Here is a 9,457-nt window from a genome sequence, read left to right as displayed (position 1 = left end):
CATAAGCTTCATTCCCAACAACAAAATGTTAAATGAAATATACAATGGAGCTAATATATCATCGACAATTAAGCAATAAAATATGGAGTAACAAGTGAATTTCACGGTATGACATGCAACCATTGTATAAAGTTGTACATATGATGATACATCTTATCCTAATGTGGTGGTCTAAAATTCATATATAAATAATTGATACAATAGTACAATTACGAATACATAATTAACATACACTATTATACCTCTTATGTTGGAGAATCACGTGTAGATTGGACCATAAAAGCTCAAATGCACTAATATTTTGTAAAGATCATAGCCAAGTGTAACTTGGTAGGAACATAACGTACAACTAATTCACAACAAGCAACACACTCTCTAACAAAATGATAATATATCTTGGTATGCTTGCTAGCTACGATCAAGCTGAACGGGAAACACCGCAATACAAGACACATAATTATTATCCAGAGCAGTAGTACAATTACGAATATTCCCTTAATATCATCTTATTAAAAGTGTTGTTGTTTATCTGCAACAATAAACAAAAAACAAATCCTAACACTTTAAAACATACAAACTTCAAGTTACTATTGCAGCAATAGTGTGCTGCCGATTTTGCCCCCACCTTTCAACCTTAATTACTGGATTTTTCCATGACGTTGGATGGTGCCACGTGTTCTATCAGCCATCTGCCTGGTTTGCTCCTCTTTGTTTTCCCTTTCTCTTTCCTCGACTGAGATCTTCTTCCCCTTCCATTTTCTAGAAACCCTAGCTCTATCTCCGCAATCTCCACAATCTCCATCGCCCCCTTCACCTATCTCCTTCCATCATCCTGGATTTTCAGATCGTCAATCCCCGTTTTTCTTCAAGAGGATGTTGTTTTATGGTGATCAAAGGCCACGTTCGAGGATTTTGAGAAGGAGTCCGACATTGATGCATTCGAATGTGATAATCGATTGTTTTCTATGGTTTTGTTATTAATTTTGCTATTTTTGGTCAGTTTAACTCACTACCTCCTTCATTTTCAACCCTAGCTATCCGCTCTCATGTGACGAATCGGTTGATTCTTAATTCGCCTCTTCAACAATCAGCACCCAGGTTCTTCATGATTATACTCTCTCAAACAAATTCTCCGCTGCGAAAACCGTTTGAACCCTCGAATCTCAAGTCTGAGTTTTTATTTTTAATTAGTGTATACGTATTTGACATTTTAATTCATCAATTAAGATAATTTATTTGGTCTATTTCCAGTGATTTTGAATTTAGGGTTCTTATTTTTATCTCTTTTCTAATTCAATTTCATTAATGTTTTGTTTTATAGCGTTGTGATTTTAAGGTTTCTGAGATTTTAAGCTTGTAACATTTTCCTACTTCATTTATTTTTGTTTGGGTGCAGGTATTGGGGAATCTAATTGGCAATGTCAGGTTAGAGTTTATTACTTTTCTTTTGGGATTTATGGTTGAATTTTTGCCTCATTTTTTCTTAACTATAGGGGTTTATAAGATAACGTGTAGCTGGATTTTGTGTAGTTGAATTATGTAAATGAATATATATTATACACAATGAACGCATATTTTCTCCTCTTCAATCTTTGAGTTTTGGATATTTGGATTAGCTTATGATTTTCGTTAGTAATATTTGATTATCCAGTTGTTAAATTGTTTAGTAGAACTGGTAGCACGTAGGAATTGTCATATCTTTCAAGTGTTTAAATAATTTGATCCATTATGTTAATGTCGATTGTCAATTCGACTTTAAGGACGGAAGACTGAGATTTGATCATTGGGAGGAACTTTTTCTTTGCATATTATATACGGGCGAGTTCAAAAAATAGTGCTGAACATGTTGATCAAATAGATGTAAGGTGTTTTGTCCAGTACAAGATTATAAGCTCATTAGAACGCTTATATAATCTAGAATTTATTCTATTAATAATGATGAGAATGTGACTTTCTTCGTGTAGACCAAGCTTTATTTTTTTTAAAAGTAGATTATGAGGTAGAGGCTCTCACATATATCCTATCTCTTATTCTTTGCAGTGAGAAAAGCGACGAGGATAATGCTTCTCTTAAAACTTTGCGAGATGCAAGTATGAAAACAAGGATGGTAAAGGAAGCATATGACATCGAGAAGCATCATATATAGTGGATAGAAGGCTATGGTAAGTTGTATATAGTTTGTAACTATTGTAAGTGTGGAATTATCAATCAATATTCCGTTTCTTTTATCTTGCTTCGCCTCATCAATTTCATAAGTTCCTCCGAGAAAGCACATAAAGTTTATACAGGGGATGGGAAAAACCCATATATATGACTGTTCACTGCAAAATCTTTTTCCTTGTGTTCAAGTGTGGATACATGTAAGACTGTAGACTGTAGTGGACCAGACACGTTTTCTTAATGTGAAATAAAGAGTTTGGGTATCATAGATATTGATAGGCTTTGTAACTTTGTGTCAAGCTCGTGTTATTACTGTTCCCAAAAAAATAGTATTGCAGTATGAATTTAAGTCCTACTTTTGGAAGCTATTACACATGTACCATGAAATTTATGGTGTAGATCTATGGTATATATTGATGCAGTTTCAGAAAGTCATACTAAGTTATATGTGAATATTCTTACAATGTCTTTGTTTATGTATACGTTTTTTGAGGCTATATAGTACGGAGTATGAAATCTGGGTTCTGATGGTTTGTATGCTTTTATTAGCAGATATATGTTCAACAAATGGCATGCCCAATAATGATGGACGGGTAACTATGAGAAGGTTATGGAATTGTACAATGTCCCGAGGCTTAGCCGTAACTCCTTTCCTCTTCTAACTCCCCCAAGATCTGAAAATGATAATAGCACTATCGTATGTCGCCCGACTTATTGCTTAAATATCATGTTATTAATGCTAAATAAACTACTACCTGTTGCAACTTGCAAGTTTTCAGTTCTTTACTAGCTTTTTCCTATTAGTGTAAACAGAATTAAAACTTTTCTTATAGATGTTACATCCTTTATCTCTAATTGTATCTAATGGGAATTGTACTTCAGAAAACATATTTGCAAAGATACATTTCAACCAAATGTACCCCAAAAGTAAAACAGTGAGGTTACTTGTTATTCTCCCCTGACTTGTACTCCTTGAAGTTGTAACTCCTTGTTCCTTTGCCGGATATCGTTTTTTTGTTACTGGCTTACTGCTTCTTGCCTTTTGTCTCTACGGTCTGGATCGACCACCCTAAAAAAACTATTGAGGTCATCAACTTAGTGAATGAGTATAGATTATTACAATTACTTTTTGATCATCGCCTTTTAATAAATAGATATAAGAGACTAACAGACAAACAAAATCACAATTTGGTGGGTTGTGTTTTGTATTGGTAAATATGCCCCCAATTTTTTTTGTCATTTTCCTTAAGAATAATGTCATTTGTCACTATTCTAGGTGTGATCATTTGTTGATTAATTTTCATCATCATTTCATGATCTGTAGGGTTTTGGAGTTGCGGGAAGCAATTCAGACGGACTGAATTCAGAGTGAGTAGTTGATTGTGTGTGAAAAGGTGAACAATTTCTCAATTTTATTTGTAGAAATGAAATTTTTTTGTACCTTCATTGTTCCTTGTACAGAATTCTCTGGTTATAGACCTTATAGTAGCTTCAAATTGATTTAAGATGGCTGTCACTCTTTTGAATGCATATTTTGTTGTTGGCTTTATTTTGGCACTCAGTTTTAGTTATTCACATTTTTCCTTAGCTATTTATATGATATGCCAGAACATTCGGAGAAAGGAAGTTTTAGTAGGGGGATTCTGTTTACTGAACATTTAGCATCGATTCTGTTTACTTGAGTGGAAGCCTGGAAGAAGTTGTTGATGTTATATCTTTTGGGTTTTATCTTCTTTTACTTATTACAGAGTATCTGTTATGAGGAAAGCTGAGTCAAGATTTTCATAGGAATTCGAATGGAATTTGAGAGTTGTGTTAGAGCTTGTGCCTTTTTCTCAATGAAGAGTTTGGAACTTCCTATAACCCAATTTGACTGATAATACTTCCACTGTCACTGCTACATACTAGAATTGTTTTATCAATTTAACTATTCTGTGCACTAATATTTGAGAATCTTCTTTTCCCATCTTACTAAAGTTGATATATTTTCATTTTTGGCTTGTGATTTAGATGGGCGTGGCCATCCTATTTATGCAAAGGTACTTTGATTATTATTGTTACTCCTTAATTTCCATTTTTAATTTGTGATTTTACTTGTTTTTTATTTTACTGGGTTGAAAATATTATTCATAATTTGTATTGATTTCTGTAGTTTGTGAAATTTGTGATCTTTAAGGAAATATGTAGCTTCTATTATCATTACTATTATCCTTAATTTCCATTTTTTATTTTTTATTTAAATTGTTAATGAATTCGTTGGGTTGAAAATTTTGTTCATAATTCGTATTGATTTATGTAGTTTGTGAAGTTTGTTATCTTAAGGAATTATGTATTTGTTTAATATTGAGGATTAATATTTGGCTTTGCTGGGGAAATCATTGAATTGTATGCTTGTTAGGGTTTGGCACTTTAGTTTTAGTGGGGACTCTTGATCAATTTATAATCCCTGAGTCCCTGGTTGATTGTTTATTGTTTATTGGTTATTGGTTGTTGTATACCTTGGTTGTCATTCCATGACTGGAATGTTAATATCTTCATGTCTAAAAGAATTAAAATCAAGTTGTATTATTGTTTATTAAACTTGGGATACCCAATCTTCGGGTGAGATGTTGTGAGGTGAAATTCTTCCTCCGATTTATTCTTTTATGTTTGTTTCCTCATTATGTTACTAGACATTTGCATTGTTGTCACTATGTTAGGAGATTTACATGCCATTAACATTGTTCTTACTATTCTATATATGTAGTATCTATTCGTTACAACAAACGAAGTCAATGTACTTTCTTGCGGGCATGCAATGCATTTGGAATGTGCTTAACAGATGGAGGTGCATTATCAGTTAGAAATCAAGGACCTTGACCTTTACATTTGAGTTTCTTGTTGTTGGTGCTAATCTTTTTGTTACAATGGTGAATCACCCTATTTATCTGGCGGCTGTTCATATTTTTACCATGATTTTTGTGCTCCTGCTCAATTTTCCGGTGCATCGGTTTGGGTTTCTTAATTTTATTTTTGTGTGTTCCCTTATTTTAGTCGAATTCTGATGAACTGGATCTCTTTATTTTTGTTTTTTTATTTTTAAATTTGTTTCTTTTATGGTGATATAAGTGAACCTGATTCTTCGGGATATGTTGAGATTTAAATTGATAATTTGTTTTAAGTAATAGGTCAATATTAGTTCATTTTGTTTTTGTAGTTACGAGTTATGACTTCTAACGAGGGTTTTCTATTTGTTTGAAATCTTTTATATAATTCGCAACGGCAAGATTTGATGCTAAATAAGATCATGCACCTAAAACTATTATCTTTTGTTAATTTTCTACATAAATTCAAAATTTGAGAGTGACTGTTTTCATCAATTCTGCGGTTGAGGTTTCCGAATTGCAACGAGAAACCATTTTGACGAGTGAGTTGTTATTTTTGGTATAGAGGCTTAGTGCATGACCTACTTGGGTTTTGTTGATACCACGGGTTTTGTTCGTCTATTTTGCTACTTTTTAATTGAGAGTGTATGATTTTTCTTGGTGCTTCACATATTTCTCTACGTCTCCATAACTATGTTGTTGTTATAAGTAAAATTGTGCTTGTATTGATGTAGATTCAGAGGTTATAGGTTATATCATGATGGTGTAGAGATCTTGGTGATGCAGTCAACTGAAAACACTCCTTTACGATGTCTTGAACACCTTAGTCTTGGTTAAGGGGATGGGGATGGAGCTTTTGAGTGGCGAGGGGACGCCGGTGGTGATTAATGGGAGGTCGGAATAAGTGGTGTTTATGGAGGAGGATTAGTGAGTTGCTAAGGTGGAGCATGGTGTTCTTATTAATTTTGTTTCCATGCCCCAAGGTGGTAATGATCTCAAGCGCATTCGTTTCAAGTATAATTTATGTTTTTTATGATTTTGGTTTTTGTTTGTGGTGGTTATTTTTTTTATCTGATGTTTTTATTTTTAGTGGGTTGATACTAGAAAAGAAATTCATTGAGGGGATATACTCATATACCTCCTTCTCTTGAGCATTGCTCTTTACCCTTAGTACTGTAAGTGCTCTCACTTCATCTAATGGCTTTCAGATTTTTATTAATTAATAACCTATGATGTTAACTGTTCAAACCTATGATTTTTATTAATTAATAACCAGGTTTTTAAAGAGAATCAGTTCAAGTGACTCTTTAACCGTAATTCTTCAAACATATCTATGAATTTAGGGAAATATATAATTAAACAAACATATTCAACAAACAAATAATTGAGAGAAATTATCTTGTGGGTTTTGTTGTTTTCTTTGAAAAACTTGGATAACATAATGAAATTTTCAATGAAGATGTGGGTGCTCATATATTCTCTTTACCTAGAGGTCAATAAAGGGGAAAGAAATACGAAGTAGAAGCTTTAGTGTGTGAAATCAAACGAGCTTGCTTTTCTTCTTTAAACAGCAAAATGATTTCCTTTTTCTTGTGGATATATTGTTGTGGGGCCGGAGTGGCAAGTTGTTCCCTTCATGAGGTTTTTATTATACTACTATTATTTCGAGTTTAAGCTGAAAGATATTGATGTTTTATTGAACTTGTGATCAAATGTTCATGAGTTGATTCTGAACATGTTGCAACCTTAATCATCTGCTGATATAGCTAATCTTAGTTGTTAAGGATATGTCAACTTTCGTATTTCATAGTACTGAACAAACGAGGTTCATTTTGTTTTTTTAATGTTTCGTAGGTGAACTTAGATCTTGGTAACTACGAGAGATTCTTAGAAATCAAGTTGGGAAATTTATTAGGCAAGCTAATTGACCGACACTGCATTATTTGTTACCTAACTTGTCCCTCAATCCTTCATTCCCAAGGATGGAGTAACCCACTTGACTATGATATTAAGTTGATGTTAATTAATATTTTCCTTCCTTTTTGATGTATGTGACAGTCTGTTATTGACAAGGAGAGAAGGGGAGATTATTTGGGGAAAACTGTTCAGGTCTTTTTCCTTTCTAATTGAAGATTTTCAACTGCTGCTGCTGAAAACTTCGTAGTCTGAATTATTTTCTTTGTACTTGTTAGGTTGTCCCACATGTTACTGATGAAATTCAATCGTGGATAGAACCCGTAGCGCATACACCAGTAGATGGACAAGAGGGTCCTCCTGATGCCCGTGTCATCGAATTGGGCCGAACTATAGGTGCGTAATCTAATATACGTGGTTTGTCATGAACTAGAATGTTGCTTTTATAATAGGTTTGAATATTGTGTTTTCATGATGTAGTGGACATTGAATCCATGCCGTTTGTTGAGGTTCTTGGACAATTTTTCTATCGCTTTGGTAGGTCTTCAAGGACCTGTTGCACGCTTGTACATGGATATTTTTCGTTGGAAAATTATACTGATACGTCTCTTCTCAACATGTTTTGTAAATTTCAAGGACCGCTACTAAATGTTGTCAGGGAGCAGGTGATTGAATCAAATACCAGTTTGTTGGATTTTTTTCTTTCTGTTTGTATGAACTGGATTTTTAAGTCTGGGGTTTAGACATGTTCCTGGTATATGTAACTGATGTAAAACCTATTCTTGCTTTTAACAGAAGACAAAGCCAACCCAACACAGTGTTCGGGGTGCGAGGCCAGGGCTTGACGATAGATATTTTAGCTTGCCGCAGTACGATGGTATACACTTTTCTTTTCATGCACATATACACTTTTCTCACTGGTGATTTTTAGCTTAAACATCCATTATTTTTGTGCAGCCTCTTGATGAAAATGTGAAGGCAAAGCTCTCACAGTTTTCCCAACATTTGGCACATTCCTCCACTTCTTAGAGTAGGTGGTTTTGCTCTGTTATTGAATTGGGAAATCTGGTTTAACCTCTATCAAATCATTGCGAATGTTGAACTTTTGAATATTGATGAGTCATATTTGTATAGGGTATTTTAGGCGCATTTAGGTTGCATTAATAGGCATTTATATCATTTTAGTTGCATTTAGGATCACATTTGCATAAGTTATCGTTGTCGTACTCTATTACGCCCCGTTTGTGTTTTCTTAATGTTTCAGGTGATTTTACGGTCATTTGGATGCTTTCGGAGTGTTATGAGTTGATTTGGATGATGAACGGATGGAATGTTGACTCGAGGATCATTGCATGTCTCTAGGGATAATTTTGAGTCAACAACGAAGCTAAACGCTATTTTTCTAAGCATCAAAATGGACAAGCGTTCACTCTTTTGATGATATCTCAAGTTCTACATGTCGGAATGAGACGAATTTGATTGGGCTAGAAAGTAGACTTCAAGAGCTTTCCAACGACAGGTCACACGTCCTTATAGGCATTGTAGAACAAGAGTTATGACATAAACAAGATGGCTCGACTATCCGATTCGCCCGAAGCCCAAAACGATGGCCCAATCTTCCCCTTGGGCGCGAAAACCAGCGACCCACCAGCGGGCCCGCTGGTTTCTCCGCCCAACTACTTCCACACGCGGGTTCATGCTTTCGTCTTGGTGATCGTCCAATTAAATCTTAGCTTATGTAATTGTTATCTTTTCCTATTTTGTTTAGAATTTAGGAAGCATATAAATACTTGAAAGGATTGCTTTATTTCGTTTATGCTTTTATTTCCTTTAGGTTTTCAATTCCCTAGATTTCGAATGCACGTTCTTTTTCTCTCTTTTCTTCTTCATGAACCCTAGTTTTTCTACATACTCCATCAATGTAATTCTTTGAGGTATAATTGATTTTTCTCTTTATTTTATTTATTGCTTTTAATTATGTTTTCATTCTTAGAATTGATTTTCATTGTTCGTTTCATGATTGAGTAGTTCGCTTTCTAGGGTTTGGGAATCCATGTTTATATTATGAATCCTTATTATTATTGTTGATGGTTTGATTATTCATTGATATTTCTAGTTGATTAGGTTTATATTGTTAATCTTTGCAATCTGATCAATTGTTTGATTAAATCATGCTAATAGGATTTAGAATCGAAAGATCGAATTTTAGAGGCTTACCTACAACTAGCAATTCTGATTATGTTAGCGATCGTACTGCATATGTTGAATTGAGAGTGTTAAGACCCGACCGTAGGATTAACTTGTGCTCTAGATAATTTGAATATTTGAGTTGTTGATGATGTTTTGATTGATTCTGAACTATGAATATGGTGAACCGTTGCCCTAGATATTTTAGTTTATTTTTCTATTTATTTTAGTTTAAACATTGAATCCTAAATTTCGTGACATTGTTAGTTTCTCCATACCTTGAAAGCTAGATTTAAATAGCCATCTCTCTGTGGATTCGACCCTGCTTACCC

General features: G+C 34.0%; 1 long non-coding RNA gene across 1 annotated transcript; it reads left to right on the top strand.

Annotated features, from left to right (window-relative positions):
* Positions 1-1,206: 1,206 nt before the first annotated feature.
* Positions 1,207-4,194, top strand: LOC130469234 (uncharacterized). Its single transcript, XR_008929645.1, has 4 exons — positions 1,207-1,425; positions 2,041-2,162; positions 2,710-2,857; positions 3,485-4,194. It is a non-coding gene; the product is annotated as an uncharacterized lncRNA (long non-coding RNA).
* The last annotated feature ends 5,263 nt before the right edge of the window (positions 4,195-9,457 follow it).

The sequence above is a fragment of the Spinacia oleracea genome, chromosome 3, assembly GCF_020520425.1.
Source record: "Spinacia oleracea cultivar Varoflay chromosome 3, BTI_SOV_V1, whole genome shotgun sequence".
In the NCBI taxonomy this organism is placed as follows: Eukaryota; Viridiplantae; Streptophyta; class Magnoliopsida; order Caryophyllales; family Amaranthaceae; genus Spinacia; species Spinacia oleracea.
This window is presented reverse-complemented; position numbering and strand designations above follow the sequence as displayed.